The sequence below is a fragment of the Crocodylus porosus genome, unplaced genomic scaffold, assembly GCF_001723895.1.
Source record: "Crocodylus porosus isolate Cpor-Errol unplaced genomic scaffold, CroPor_comp1, whole genome shotgun sequence".
NCBI lineage: Eukaryota > Metazoa > Chordata > Crocodylia > Crocodylidae > Crocodylus > Crocodylus porosus.
In genome coordinates this window covers 36,907,851-36,924,020 of record NW_017728886.1, presented here as the reverse complement: position 1 = coordinate 36,924,020, position 16,170 = coordinate 36,907,851, and the positions used below count along the sequence as shown (strand labels likewise).

The 16,170-nt window shown below is 43.0% G+C and overlaps 1 protein-coding gene across 2 annotated transcripts in view; it reads left to right on the top strand.

Annotated features, from left to right (window-relative positions):
• Positions 1–9,317: 9,317 nt before the first annotated feature.
• Positions 9,318–16,170, top strand: part of PTER (phosphotriesterase related) — a 33,045-nt gene continuing 26,192 nt past the window's right edge. For both annotated transcript variants that reach the window (XM_019532524.1, XM_019532532.1), the window contains exons 1-2: positions 9,318–9,340; positions 13,166–13,255. The gene's annotated coding sequence lies outside the window, so the exon portion shown is untranslated. The remainder of the gene's footprint in view (positions 9,341–13,165; positions 13,256–16,170) is intronic.

Below are 16,170 nucleotides of genomic sequence, written 5' to 3'. Positions count from 1 at the left end.
GCATAGGCACAGATGGTGGAAGGCCAGGGCTAATGGGGCTTAGCCACCCCAAACTAATTTTGTGGTGGCTGGTGACAGCAGCAGCACCAGTGCTGGTGTTCTACTGTGCCATGCCGTACTCTGCTGCCATGGTGCCACCCCTGCTGCTGTGTACAGCACCAGTGCACACCAGCCTCACAACAGCCCTGCAGGTGGGGGGGAACAGGGGTCAGCCCCTTCAAATAATATTTTCTCTCACTACCTATGAGCACAGATACAGTTTGGGAATCTTGGGGAAAATTTGGTAGCCACCTCTAAACTAAATCGATTACCACAGATGAAAGCAAGTTCCTCAGAGCAGCCTCTCTCGACCTGTATGACCCAAAAGAATATGATAGGGTTGCAAACAAACTTTAAAAATGATTTAACAAAGTTTAAAAATGGATTCTTAGTTCTCATTAAGGTGAAAAATGTGGGAAATTGGCTTTTCCAGTTGCTTGGGGGCCATCCTACCCCACACACTGTGGGGCTGGGGCCGGGGGGGGGGGACGGGACGGGACCTGGGTCGGGACTGGCCGCTGATGTTTACAAATGGGTCCTGGTACAGAAAATGTTGAGAACCACTGCCTCAGAGTACAGGCAAAATGGCAAGGCTCAGTTCCAAAACAGCAAATCAGAGCCCTTTTGAGACTTATTTTCAGGTATGGAGCCATCAACATCACTTCTTCCTAAACAAAAACGTGACAGAGGATTGAGGGAGGGAATAGAATGTCCCCAAAAGAATTTAAATGCTGCCAGGAAGAGGTGTCAGATGGAGGAGCCATTGTTAATCTTTGTTATCCAAGCAAGGCTTATTCAAGAAATCAAACACATATGGTAAATTGGGGGATAAGACTTCTAAATATAAAATCTTTCTATTCAAAATAAGTGTTTTAATGCTGTGATGACCGGTAAAGATTAGTGACTGTTCAAGACTAGTTTCACAGGTCTAGACCACGCTTGCACAAAGTCTCAGATATGACCTGAAACTGAAACAGGGCTACCAAGCACAAATCTGGATAATTTTTTCAGGAAAGGACGAAGTAATAATATAGTGTGTGAACAGGGAAGCAAATACTATTGAGGAGTGGCTACAAAGCCAGCAATGTGTTCCAAACGGAAAGAAATGGGGAAGAAAAAAGATCAAGGTTAAAAATCAAGAGCAGGAGGGAGAGTGGAGAAAAGGTAAAATCAGTCATTTCTTTAAAAGAACATTTTTGAACCCTGTGTCTCATGAAGCATGACACAGAGCAAAAACCAAGAAGATGGAGCAGGAGTGAAAAGCTAGACACTGAAGCATGGAAAGACATATGCTTAGTATTACTTAGAAAGACAGGTGAGAACAATGGGTAAGTGAACAAATGAAAGTAAGAGAGATCAAGAAGAGGCCGTTAAAACAAAAGTGGCAGGAGGCTGGTCAGACTACAAGGAGAAAATAAGGACTACACAAAAAAGCTTCTTCTTAAAAAAAAGAAGAAAGGAAGAAAGAGAACAATGGACAGAAAGTGCAGGAAAGACTACTGCAAATGAAATGTTTAAGACAAGGAGACATCATGGGCCAAGTACAGACATTACATTTTTACCAGTATAAAGTGATTGGAAACCGTAACAAAATAGTTCAGCACACAAAACCGGTCTATACCCATAACAAAAATTTGGCACAAACTAACTCATTTAAAAATGGCTGAACCCAGTCTAAGATTCGTTTCCCTCACCCCCCCCCCGAAAAGGATGAATGTGTGGTCTGTTTGCTACTGATCTACAGTACACTTCCTTAAGAAAACTGCATAACTTAGAGTGATTCCACCTCTGGCTTTTTTAATGTCAGTTCCTAGCCACATTCAAATATTTATCATACCAAAAAAATAGATAAAGCTATCATACAATGACAAATTCTAATCTGTGTTCCATGCGTCTCTGGGTCAGATTATCTTATTGCAAAGTTCATCATAGTAAAGATTCACATGAGTGCATTTTGATAATTTAAAGGCAACTTAGGATAGTCTTACTAAGTAAAAACTTTCTGTTTAATGTTTGAGGTTCACTTGATTTAGCATTAACCCATTTCAGATCCATCTGTTCCATTTTAGCGTTTAATATTAACTTCAGATGCTTTTAAAATACCTTCAGTACCTTCCATACCCAACTCATATGAGTTTATGCCCTCTACGACCCAGAGTTTCTGATATAATAGTCCAAAGCACAACGATGGCTATATCCTGCTGACTGTCACAAGGGCACACAGAGAAATGAGGAAAGGAGGATCTGGCTCTGTCCATAAGAAGCTCACTTTTAGTTTAAAATACAGGAGCGTGATACTTACCTTTTTTGACTAAAAAGGTGTTCCTGATTCTTAAGTGAGATATTTGATTTACTTAAATGTTAAACTCTGTACTGAACTCACGTAATTCCATATCCTTCAAAAGACTTTTGTCCTAGTAGGGTTAGTAAATTCCTTCTCCTACTTAAGTAATTGAAATTTTACAATTGATTCAAGAAGACAGGACTTCATGCTGTGATTTAGTCCAGAAAATTCTAGTTTAGTTTCTTTTTTTTGATCTGGCATAGTTTTTGCAGTTTATTTGGCTCAGTAAGGTACTTCTTCATTCTCACTTTCTCATTTAAAAAAAAAAATCCAAGGTTTAAAGGTGGCAAGTAACCATCATATAAATAAATAAATAAATCTTTGTACAGCCAGTTTAAATGTGATGGCTCAGATTTTGCTCTCAGTTTCATTCAGGTTAAAATATTTGCAACTTTTCTGCTCTTTTTAAGCACAGGTGGACACAAATTCATGTGTGGTTTTCGGGGTATCATTAAGATGACTGTATTAAGAGGAAATGAATGCTCCTTATTTGCTGTCACTGTATTCTGCAATTATGGACAGAGGCAAAATTGAGTTTTGAATAATGAATTAAGTTACCCTAGTATCTTAGAAATTCACCAAAAAAAAAAAAAAAAATCACATAATGTTAACCATCTCAAATTCCTTCACCCAGTAGTATAAAATGATACAATACACAGCAGTGAATAAAATAGTAGGTACCACACTCCTGTTTCCATGTAAGCTAAAGCTTGTCTTAATTTATTGAAAAAAACAAACAAAACAGAATCTCTCACCTGAGAAACCTGCTGCCCTCTCCTGGAGGCCCATTACAAATGGTGTAAACTGCATAATCATTCCAACTTTCAAGTATTGTAATATAATCTCAAACCCTTTATTCATCTCCACATCTTCCTCTGCTGTGTGAATGGGCACTTCCAAGGCACTTATGGTTCAAGATGCTGTGTCACTAGTTAACCTACATCAGATCGTAGAGGGAAATTGTGGCTGTCAGTTGGAACTAGAATAGAGCAGAAAAATACCTCCCAAGTTAGCTAGGAAAAAATTGCTGCTTAACGCCCAAGGAGAACACTCAAAGAACCTTCTAAGACTAGTTCATCAGAACTTAAAAAAGCTTGCAGATTTCTATCCTCCCAAAATAATCATAATCAAGAGACATTATTGCAGATGCTAGCTGTATTTTCCAGTCTAGCCAAACAAAAGAAAAAAAGATAAAGAAGGTCAGAGAATTAGGTACAACTGGAAAGATGTGTGCTATACTAGTATCTACATAGTATAATCTCTTCCGACTCAAGTATTAGAATAAACTTCTTCTTCTCTACATTATTTACCCATGTAGTGTATAAAGAAGGTTATTTCACATGCAAAAGAAATAGAAGGGAGATAAACATTTAGAAAATAGTATTAGAATTAAATTGTGTTTTCTTGATGAGCACAGTAGAAAACCTAGGCTGCTTTGAAATCCTACTGTTTTTTCTACCTCACCATCTCAAAAGTAAAGCAGTCAGATTATCTCTTCAAGAAATTATTTTTCTGCTTCATATAAAGTCCACATTTCTTCAGTTTTTTTAGACCTGGAAAATTAAGGATTTGGTATTCTTTGGAGAAATTACTTTATTCTTGTAGTTAATGAACAGATTTGCAACGTTTTCACTTTAATGTTATATATTGTCAAATTTGTTAAAAATTCTCATTTGGTACTTGAAACAGCTGGAATTAGGCATCAGCATGAGTTTCTATCTCCATAACACAGCATAATGCTGCTAGGGCAGCTGTTATTAGAATATCACTAAATTAATACTCTCCCTAAAATACAAACAGCCAGCTTCAGCTCCTGGCAAAAACCTGAAGTACAGCTGCTGTATTGCCTGAAGAGAGAAATTCATAATGTTGTTGAACATGGTCTGCTTTAGGGACTACAGGCATAAACCCACCCCAGTCGAGCAACTGACTGCTCCTAACTGTAACTAACTGAAATGACTCAGCAGACAAAGACAGGCACTCTATCACAATCAGAAAATGGGGGGTGCAGGGAGGTTTGGGGGGGAATGTTTCTTGAGGACTAAAGAACCAAGTTATTTCAACTGTGCTAAATGAATCTCCAGGCAGCTGGCTTCATGCATAACATCGCACAACAAATTCCATCATTGGTTTGATAAGACAGAATCTATCACCTGTGTGTGTAAATGGTACATTCACTTTGTAATTCTCAGATGTGTGCGCACGCACGTAAGCGCCTGTACTAGCTCAAGTATTATGTGTAATTACATTTTGCTTCCCATTCAATACTTTCTTTTTTTATCCCTCGAGGAAAAGAGCAATAACCTAAGATTTTAAATTATTATTTCATGTTGAAGCAATCTGTAATTCCATTTTTATGAACATGTTGTATAAAGTTTGTGTCTTCATTCATTTTATACTTCTGACTAGCCAAAGTATTCCAATATCGAAATCTGACTTCTCTGAAGTGAGCAGAACTGGAGGAGGAAATATCTAAGCTAAAAGCTAGGATAAAAGAATCCCTGCACCCCTGGCAAATTTAGATTTTAACAATCCTGTAGATTATTGTCTTACACCAGTGTTTTTCAACCTTGGTAGACTCAAGGTACCCCTTGAAAAGTGCCAGCTCTTAGTTTTCACTTGTTTTTGACTACAGAAAAATAAAAGAGCAAGTATCTTGTTGCAAATAAATTCAGAAAGACCACAACAGGTTTTAACACCATGGATTCCTTTTTGAAATGGCTGGGTTTATCTTGTGCACACCTAACAGTGCTAACATTACATAGCAACCCATGGTACCCTTGAAACAATCTCAGGGCACACCAGGGTGCCATCAAACCATGGTTGAGAATCATTGGCATATACCTTTGCAGTCCATAAAACAGGTCAGCTTTTTTGGCATGGCACACTAATAACCTAACCAAAAATAGTTTTTAAAATGTCTAATTTTTTTTCTACATAAAGCAGAAGTTTTTTGCAAGTGTTTTTATTATTATTATTCATAAATAATTTTGCTTAGATTGTTGTAGACACTTGGTGATTTCTCTTGGAATAACCAAAGATTTGTAAGGCTTGAGGAACTGAATCTTGAGCAGAGTATTTCTATATAAGCTGGAGAAAAATGGATCAGCTGTTACCATAGTTGCATATGCTGCAATAGCTGTCATACACATTGTGTTGTAAAAGTCTCATGGGAAGGGGGTGGAGGGGTTGGTCAATGGAGTTGCACAGCTATGGATCAAGTGGCCACATGCCTACCATAACAGCTCCTTTTAGGGCACTGTGAGGAAACGCCTGTGAAGTATTATTCAGTACCACACAAGGAAATAAGAAGTGCCCATCTATTGTATCTTAATAGCCTATCCTCTTATGCTGCAGAACCATGATGAATCTAATGTTTCTAAAATATCTACAAGCACTTGGGTACATTATATAATAGGATAGCCAAACCAGCGGCCTCTCATTAGTTGAACATAATGAGGGCTACATCCTATTTAGCGCACCTTTTGTGAATTAATTTGGGAAAGAACAGGCATAACAACCCTTTGAGAATTTTAGCTGTTCCTGGTTTTCTTCAGTTCAGTTTTTAAACAGCTGCCAAAATGAAAGATTTTTTTTTTTTTTTAAAGCGAGAGCTCAAGCTCTTCATTTCTAAATAATAAGCCTGTTACAAAATGCTATGTGAGTGACAATTGCCACAAGCTGTTGGGATCCTTCAAAACTCTTAGGAACTTGGGTTTCAAGTAACATAAGATGTGGTAACAAATTAAATATTTAAATAGCTTGGGAGTAAGAAAATAGAAGTCAAGGACATTATAGAAATCTAAATTTTAAATACAGACTTATATGTATAGAAGCTGCCAGGAATAGAGTTGTTTTCACAACACACTGCATTTGTTTGACGAGTTAGCCCCACAGAAGGCAATCATAGAAGACAATCATCCTAGACTGTGAGAGACTGCAGATGATGATGATAGCCCCATGTCTCATGTGTACAAGCCAGTTGCTCAGACTGCAACAAGGAAATAAAAATAAAACTACAGCTGTTTTGACCTGAACAAATTGAATACTGTTTTAAAGAGAACCTCATTTTTCAAATACAGCTCCTGTGCAGTTTTTACATTGAATCTACAGAAGTATTAATACTGCTCCTCTATTTTAAAACATGAAATGTATGCAGAAGTGCAGGCCTTATGTGAAATTCACTGCAAATCTTGCAAACAAGTTTAATACGGCCAGTGACAAATGATGTCTGGTAAAGCACTGCACGACTATTTTTAACATGGCTCTCATACATAATTTCTCCCACACTGATTGCCGAGCAAGATGAACATGTTAAAATACAAAGCATTGTGAATGATAGGCTTTCACGTCCCTGCTTAATCTTGGTAGGGCCTGCACTGTCTGAATTTTATACTCAGAGAAAATAAAAACAAGTGACATTGAGAGGTGAAACAAAACTAGAAGCCTCCCTCTGCTCATGTACTTGTATTATTTAACATTTTACAACCATCTCATATTATGGCTGCATGACCACTGAACAGTAACAGGTGTTTTGTCTTATCTGCAATCAGGACTCATAGTAGAGATGATATCTTTTATTAGACCAACAAGGTTTTTGCAAAAAAAAAAAAAATTCTCTAATTGCAAGCTTTCGGGCACAAACACTCTTTATCCGGCATTGGAGAAATGATTGTAAAAGTTCTCCTGGGTAGAAATGAAGGTTCATATTTGATAGGATTATGAAATATGATTTTCGCCAATGCCCGATAAAGGGTGTTGTGCCTGAAAGCTTGCAATTAAATATTTTTTTTGCAAAAATCTTGTTAGTTTAATAAAAGATATCATCTCTACTATGAGTCCTGATTGCCTCTAGACTAATACAGCTACAACCTGCATACCTTGCCTTATCTGCAGCACTCTATACCTACTACATACATTTCCTCCGCTGCTGTGCCCTACTTCTATTTTTTTATAAAGCTCTTTTCCCTCACCTGTACTTACAATCATACTGAATACAAAAAAAATCATGGACTAAATACAGTAACTGGATTTATGGCACATTATAACCTGCCTGCCACCAGATAACTCCAGGTACCTCTCTATAGTCTGTCACCAGATCAACATCCTCCCCCACCCCACATCTCCATCCTCTGATCATCACTTCCCCTCATTTGCATTTTCTCAGACCTGTATTTTGCATATTGGCTTCTATTCCATTCAAGATAACATAAAACACCAGCAGACTCTCCCTATGCCCGTAGAAAGGTGTTTGTGCCCAAAAGTTTGCAAAGAACATTTTTTTCCAACTATTTAGTTGGTATAATAAAAGATATATTTTCCCAAAGAACCTTGTCTGCTTACAATCAATAGCTCTTTAAGTCCCTCACCCCTTTTTTTCCAGACCTTTTCTCCACATACTTGTTTCTTCATTACTTTTCCCTCTGTTGTACCCGTCTCCTCCCCCACTGCACCCATGTTTGGCTCCAACTGAGTTAACAGATGACAGAAGTAGGGGAACTTTAATTCAGGACTCCATGGTTTCTCCTCCTGGTCCTGCCCATTCACTTACTTCATGACACTGAACTAATTGCTATGGGAGCATTAGCTGAAAGGCACAAATGGCAGCGTTAGAGTGATGTTATAGCCATGATGGTCCTGGAATTGCACAAGGCCAGGATTTCTTAGGGCAGTATCTTCAATTGAAAAAAATGAATAGTTGGGATAGTGCTTGCATTCAGAAGCACATCTAACTCTGCCCCAACCATGCAGTTGATCCAAAAGCACAAAAGCAAGTTAAGATCCAACTCCCACGGAGTCTCAGTGGAAAATCTGGCAGTCTCTCTGCCTTAGTCTCTGCATCTCTGCCTACCCTAAAATAAGATAATACAATATGGTGCCTTGTCAACCTTGGTGAAAGAAATGTTCCACTGAAAATTGCTATTGAGAACTTACTAGGTCTCCTCTGTCCAGGGGTGGATGGGAGGGCAGGGGTGAAGGTGCACCTGCACCCTGCTTTCATTCCTGCTCCATCTGAAGTTTAAAACCAGTGACAGCAGTGCTCCCACTGCAGCAGCGATAAGGAAGTCACTTCGCAACATGGCTCATTTTAACCTGACTCCACAACTCTTCGTTCCACAGGTGTCGATGCCGCTCTCTCCTTTTCAGTGGTCTCCATCAAACTACCCGTTGTGCTGCAGTGCTGCTGCCTGTGAGCTGCTCCTGGAAATGAAGCTCCTGTTTCACAGCCCCACAGACTGTGTTTACCTTAGTCCAATGAAGTTATATTTGTTTCTCCTTCTATCTTAAACTGAGGCCTATGTGTAGACGAACGTAGCTACAACCAACAACATTGCTATCTTAAACTGAACCATACCGCCCAGACTCCTTGCCTGTTAGTACAGCGTCTAGTGTCTTTTGAAGTGAAAAGGACGAGTTCTTTGGTATGAGGAGACGCCTCCCTGCCAGCACCCGCTTCTCAAAACCCTACACCCGTCGGCTGGTGTCAGACCCGCTTCAGAGGCCTTTGCTACATGCTATGTTTATGAGGCAAGTAGCGGGTTACTTGTTCAGTAAATTGAGATTGGGCACGTCTGCTAAGTACCAGGAGCTACAAGCACAAAGCGACAATCACGCAGCGAGCCGGTGACTCCGGCAATAAACGCGGGCTGAGGCAGCGGCAATGTAGCGAGCACAGGATGAACAGGACAAGCCCGGGAGAAAGAGCCACCTGGCTGCAGCTGGCTTGAAACCGTGCAACAGCTCTCTAGCTAGCTCCCATCCGGCGTTCACGTGAATGCAGCCGGGCCCGGGCCGCTTGGCCTCCAGCCACATGCGGCTGTGGGCCGTCGCGGGCGCGGCCCGGCTCCGAGGAGCCTCGGGGGAGGCGGGAGCTGCCTCGCCCGGCCGGAGAGGCAAGGGAAGCCCCGCCCGGGCGGGGCGGGGAGGAGGCCGCACGGGCTGGGAGCGGAGGCGCGGGTGAGCCCTACCCGGGACGAGGGTGAGCGGGGCGCTGCGGGGGGCGGCACGAGGGGCTGGAGCGCGGGGAACAGGCTGTCGAGGGTGGGCCCGCGCCGGGCTGCGCCAGGACAGAAGGGGCACCCGCCTCCCCGGGGACAAAGTCGACCGACTTCCCGCCCGCCTGCAGCGGCAGCAGGAGCCGAGGGCCCGCGAAGGGGCCAGGCCGCGGCGGCTCCGGGAGTCGCCTGCTGAGAGCCCCGAAGCCGACGCGGGGTGCGGCCGTGCGACCTGCCGGGCCTTGGAGCTAGGCCCCCGCCGTGACCAGGCCACGGGTGGGGAAGTTCGGGGCATGGGCGCCCGCTGAAACGACCAAGTCGCCTCGGGAGAGCCAGAGCCAGCCGGGTGTAAAGTTAGCTCTTGAAACGTGTAGCTGCTCCTTAGCTGGCTGCTATCCAGGTGTTATTAGAGCAAGCAGCTCATTCCAGCCTGGCCTCAAAGTGGGAGAGGAAAGGGCCTGCACCAGGTCCAGTATCAAGAGGCAAGGGGCAGAGCCAGCCCCAGTCCAGCCTCCTTGGGCCCTATTAATGGCCACTGCCACACTTCCCACACAGTGGGGATCCCATTGCTGTGGCTCTGTGGCCTGCCTATGAACTGGAGGTCGAGTCCCCTTGCTGGAGTATTTGAATGTTGCTCAAAACAAACAAACAAACAAAAACAGGTGAAGACTAGCTACCTGACAGATGATATAACTAACTGGTCAATCATGCCATAAATTTAGACTGGCCACACCTGTAAAGTCAGAGGGGCAACAGATGTAAAGGAATTAATCACAGTGAATTTAGATCAGCCATGTGTACAAAGTAATTGTCACATGATCAAACTGACTCTCCACCTATTAGAAGCCAACCAGCTATAAAGTTAGTGCTTGGAAAAAAAAAAAAAATCTGTATCAATGCTGGTTTCTATCTAGGTTTCATTTAAACATATAGCCGGGCCTTAAAAAGCTGGTGTTTTCCAAGGGGGGGTGGGGCGTGTCTTGTGTCTGAAGAGGTTGAGAACCACCGGGCACTGCTCTGCAACCTCCTCACACCTTCCATTCCCTCCTATGGGTATTCTCACTAGCAGCCTGTCTCTGAGCAGTGCAGAAATGGGTATTGCCTGGAAGTGGCTAAAGCCAAGCACAGCAGAACAAATATACCAGGAGACCCCAAGGGGGCTGGAATACACTGGTATTTGAGGAGCTGAGAAAAGGCAGTTAACTAGCTTTGAAACTGGTACATCCCTGGTGTTGTTCTGGACATCAAGCATTGGTAGCTGTCTTGGCATATTGTCAGGCTGTCACTAGTGAAGGATTATAGCACTGGGTGCTCAAAGCTACTCGGTGTTGTTAGTGTTTGGACACTTCTGTACCCATGCTGTAATAGCAGCTTAGGCATCAGATGTGAAGGCCTCTGCTCCAGTGCTTGTTCAGTTTCAAGCACTAAGAGCTAGATCCACAGGATAGCACTCAAATCAAAACCTCAATTTGACTGCCTCCAGTTCTGCAGGCACCAGAAGCCCCAAGGTGCCCAAGTACTGAATGCTGAGCACATCCATGCCTGCTTAAGTCTTGGCAGTGCTGAACAGCCAGGTGCCAAATTCACTCCTACACACTGCTGGTAGTAACAAACTGAGTCTTCTGTTGCTGGCTTGTCTGCAGGGCATGGTTCAGTAGGTGGTGTCAGCCCAGACACTGCTTGCAGATAATTTCTCCAGCCATTTGTACTCAATAGCCCAGAGGCTATAAGAGTCACTCAGGAAATGGGAGATGGGTCCAGTTCTTCTCTCTGACTGAAGTGATTTAAACCCAAACCTACCCCCCTGGATGAATGCTGAAGTCACCAACCCATAGGTCAATGGTTCTCAAAGCTTTTACACTCAAGACCCCTCAGGAAAATGCCAGCTTTTAGTTTTCATCCATCTTTTTACTATGGGAAAAAATGATAGATCAGTTTTCTATTGCAGAGAACTCAGAAAGGCCACAGTAGGTCAGAGCGTTTTTGACACTAGATTCCTGTTTGAAATCTCTGAGTTCTCTCATTAAATCATGTCTGCATGTCAAGCACTGCACCACTCTTTAGAAGGATCTCAAGGCACCCCAGGGTGTTATGTCACCCTGGTTGAGAATCACTGCAGTAGGTGGTTTGAGGGAGAACAGGGAAGAGAGACTGTTGGTCTTTCTTATTCATTTATTGCATAATAGTGGGGGGAAAAAAATACTTAAATACTCATAGATATAGGGCTAGTAATTCAGACCTTCCCTTCCCCTCATGATGAGCACCTAGTAGGCTTCTTTTCCTTCAGCTAATGAGTATTAAATGAGTCAGTGCAAAGTGGAGCAGGTTCAGCAGGAAAGAGTGGGAGATCACCCACCCAACAGTGTTGTAGCCTGACGGTTACACTCACACCAGCAACGTGGGTTCAGATCTTTTAGACAGAGAAGGGCACTAAACTGAGGTCTCCAGCATCCTGTGCAAGTGCTCTAGCTAATGGATTATTTGATAAGATCATCTTTATTATACCCAGCCCTTTATTTCCCAGCTCTGGTAGTCTCTGTCTAAAGCCCTTCTTGGACTACCAGATCTCCAAATAGGCCTTGAGCTGTCCCAGCAAGGCATAAGGCTAAATGACCAGTATAACTTTAAAATCAAACATCTATTCTCTCTGGCCTAAACCCTCTCTAAGCTTAACATAAAATAACGAACCCCTGCCTGCACAAGCAGCTCTTTTTCTCTGCCCCAAGAAGCTTTCTCCTGTTCCCAAACCTGCACTTACCCAGTTTCACTGTGAATTCATGAGCTGTTACCAGGAGCTTCTCTTTTCTTGACTCCCAAAGTCAGATTGCCTAACTACCTGAGGCCTTGGGTTTATATATGTCCAGCCCAGCCCTCTGCTGATCAGATGACTCTCCAATTAGCTCCCTCCCCACTTCAAGATGCCTTTCTGGTGTCCTGCTACACTGCATTAGTCCTTAAAAGGACACTTGTCCTTTCTCTCAGTGTTTCCTGCTGCTTAGATTAGGCCGCATCTTGGCCTTTGGAGCTCCCTGCCTTCACCTCTTAGGAATGTCTGTACAGCACAAGGTAGGGATGTGTAAAGTTATTCACATTAGCTCAGGAGTCAAAAGCTGCACGGACACAGAACTAACACATGCAGAACCATCACAAAATATCTATATATCTAATTTATTTAGTTTTTAAAGTGCACATCTACACTTCTTTCTGCTTGACTTCAGACTATCGCTAACACAGACTAACACGTCTCTTAGCACTTTGCTGCCAGATCCAGGCATACCTTGAGACCTCCCCAGGTACTGTATGTTAGGGGTATCCCTAACTTAGGGTTGTGGATTTCAGCAGGTGACATTAAGCTTCTACAACTGCAGCACTGAAATTCTGTTGTGGCTCTAGCCTCAGGAAAAAAAGCAGCAAAAAACCTTGGCTTGTAGGTAGTTTGGCTGATAATATTGGAACACAGATGCCATGCTGAGATTATCTGGCAGTGCTGTCAGCAGGGAAAGTCAGGTTTGCAATGCTACTATGCCAGGAGGTACAAAAGCAAAAGAATGCCTGTGCAACTCGGTTATAAACTGCTTGCAAAGATCTGGCTTGTTATTTCTGCTGTGGTTGCCATGGGAAGGGTGACAAGCTAAAAAAGCAAAGATGAAACCATTATACGTTCAGTTATCTCAGAACTAAAATACAAAAAATACCTTAAGAGAATGCGTCCAGACCATGAAATGCCTAACATAGAATGTGTGGCTTCCATCTTCTCATGGTGATAAAGGTCTCAATTTTCTTTTAGGAGGCTGCTTTACAGACAGTGCATATCCATAAGAACTGCAGCAGAGGTGACTGGTGGTAGCCACACATGCTAGGCTCTCCAAATAGATAGGTAAGTTGCCTCAGTGGAAGTTCATGTGGGGAGAGTTGGTGCCTGTTTCAGGGGTTGGCATCTTTTGTGACCTAGCTTCCACCTCAGGTCACACTCCTACATACTCTGGTTTCCTACCCTGCATGCCAGAATTGGGCCCTGAGTGATAAGCCCCCACATGCCCAGATAGGAGCCTGAGGCCCAGTGCCACTCTTGCATGCTGGGAGTGCTTCCTGGTGCCTGGCGCTGGTACCACTTCTCCCCAGTACCACCCACTCGGATTGGGTTCCAGGGCCTGGCATTGTCCCTTCCTGGTCCCACACACCGAAATCAGACCCTGTGTACCCAATCATGTGGCTCCCATATCTGGAAATTCAGCAGCAGGGAAGCAGTGGCACTGCTAAATTTTCAGACCCATGAGGACCCCTGTGGGTGAATTAACACTGAGTTGGGAGACGCATCTGGCCAGTGGGCTGGGAGTTTTGTACCCCTTTCTAGAGAAAGAGAAAGGCAGGTGCTGGGATCCTGAGGATGCCTTCCCTGGTGCAGCAGAGAAAATAAATTTGAAAACAACAGGCAGTAGGACCCTGGGATGCCTTCTCTGCTGCTGTGGCTGGAGGTGGTGTGGATTGCCTGAGCTGCCACCAACCAGTTCTAGACTATTCATGGGCTAGATTCAGCTTGTGGGCCATAGGTAGCCAACCCCTGACCTAGTTGTTACATGCACCTGTGATCTGATAGGAACTCCTAAGTGCCCTTCCTATTTACGTAGGGTCAACCAGTGGCACACCACAGTATTGCTGAAGGTGTCATCTTTTGTATAGAAACAGCATCCTGACTCCTTGTGATTGTTAGTCTTAGCCATGGCTGAACTTCTGTTGCATAATCCAAATGCTGTCTACCTAGGCTGCCTACCAGTTGTCTGTGCCATTTTCCACCTCCTGTACTGATCTGTTTAAAGGTTGCAGCCTTCTGCCTGCGAGGTGGCTGTTTTAGTCTGATGGGTGTAGTGACCCCTGTAACATGCAATTTCATATAGTTTTGTCAGGTACTTTGAGATGGTGGCATTGAAGACACTATGTAAGTGTCACTTATCATTATTAATGCCTTTCTTGCATTTGGAAATTTAACAGACAACATTCTCCATAGAGTCATCATTGTCACATTCATTTTTGTTTTTTATAATCAGAGGTGGCAACTGTGGCATTCAGATGCTTAATTACATTTCATAAAGGTGAACAGTGGTAACTTATTTAAAATAATTAGTATATAACAAAACAAAGAAAAACCCCAGAATTTCTGCTTTTAATGTAGTTAACAGCAGCTTCTAGATCTGAAAAAGCACTTGTTCCCCAAGCACCGAAAGCAGACATATACTGGATCCACATGGTAGCAAGGGGTTGTATACTGATGGAGGGATTGGTCTCTCCAAAGGCCTCTGCATATTTTGTTTTACTTTTTCTGGATGAGAAAATAGTTTCTTACCCAGTGATAAACTTCTTGATACATCCAGGTGTTTCCCCCTGCTCTGCCTCCCCATCCTTTGTTCCCTGCAACAGGCTAAAGGCTTCTTCTGAATTTTATGAAAAACCTACGAGACAGAGCATGGGGGAAGAGAGACAGATAGACAAACTGACACTTAGTCACCCTTGAGTAGACAACAACCTGATGGTTAGGGCATTCACCTGAGATATGAGAAACTGTGGGTTAAATGCTTGGTTAGTATAAGAAAGAGCAAGGAATTGAACTTGCCTGTTTTTCAGATGAGTGCCTTGACTGCTGGGTGTTTTGGGGCAAGTGCCTGGCAGTGTCTTGTTCCTCTGGCTTTGACTCTAAATTCCAATATTAAGCCAAGAAACCTTTATCAAAACTGGTATTTAGATTCCTAGGAAGAATTTTCCCATCACCATTCCCGCTATTAAGACTCTTGCTATAGCTCTGGAGGCTTGAGCTCCACCTTCCACTTTTGTGCCAAAGGCTGCTGCCAGTTGACCCTGATTTTAGTGGATACCTGGTGATTTGGGCTGGCACATCAAAAACTGGCCAGACACGATAAAAGCAACATTACTCCATTGTGTACCACTGGTTGTTAGAATCTGGCTACTAGGCTCACAAGGACCGTTGACCACTACTAATGAAATAATCAGTGACTCATCCAGAGAAGCACACCTTTCAAACTACTTGCAAAAAGTGGCCTCAAGAAGCCAACCCCTGAGCCTGATGCTACCACCCCATCTCCAACTGCCAATTCCTGAGTTGCATAATTGAAAAAGTGGTAACTGCCCAGCACCATCATGTGACATCTGCCAACTTCCTAATCAGCGTTCACAAACTATAGACAGTTCTATTGGCACTAAAAAATGACCTTCTCAGAGCCACAGACACAGGCTTCTCTATCTCTCTACAGCAGTTGACACAGTGGATTATAATGTATTATTAATATGCTGACAAGACAGAGCAGGAATCAATGGCCCTGTCACTGCTGTAATTCCAGTTCTTCCTTGACATAAGAACTTTGAGTAGAAAAAAGTAACTGACTCCTATACAAAAAGATCCCACACTATCCCCACTTCTCACCAATATTTAAACTAACAGACTGTCGGTGCTATTCAGCTGTCTCTCATTCTTAGATAATACAACAAACACTAATACAAAAATATAAAAATCAGCTTTTGAAGGAGTGGCTTGCTCAACTAAAGCGATACACATCAGCTAGAGAAATCACTTTGAAAACTAGTTGAGAGTCTGCCTCCATTTTCTATTAAAGACACATAACTCTCATTTGTAAAAGTGCAAAGCCATGGAATCCTGCTTAATTTCTTATTGTGCTGCATCATTATGTCCCATCAAGGACAACAAAAAGTCCTTTTTCAGATATGTGGGGAGCCGGAGGAAGAGCAAGGGCAATGTTGGACCCCTGCTAAACCAGATGGGGC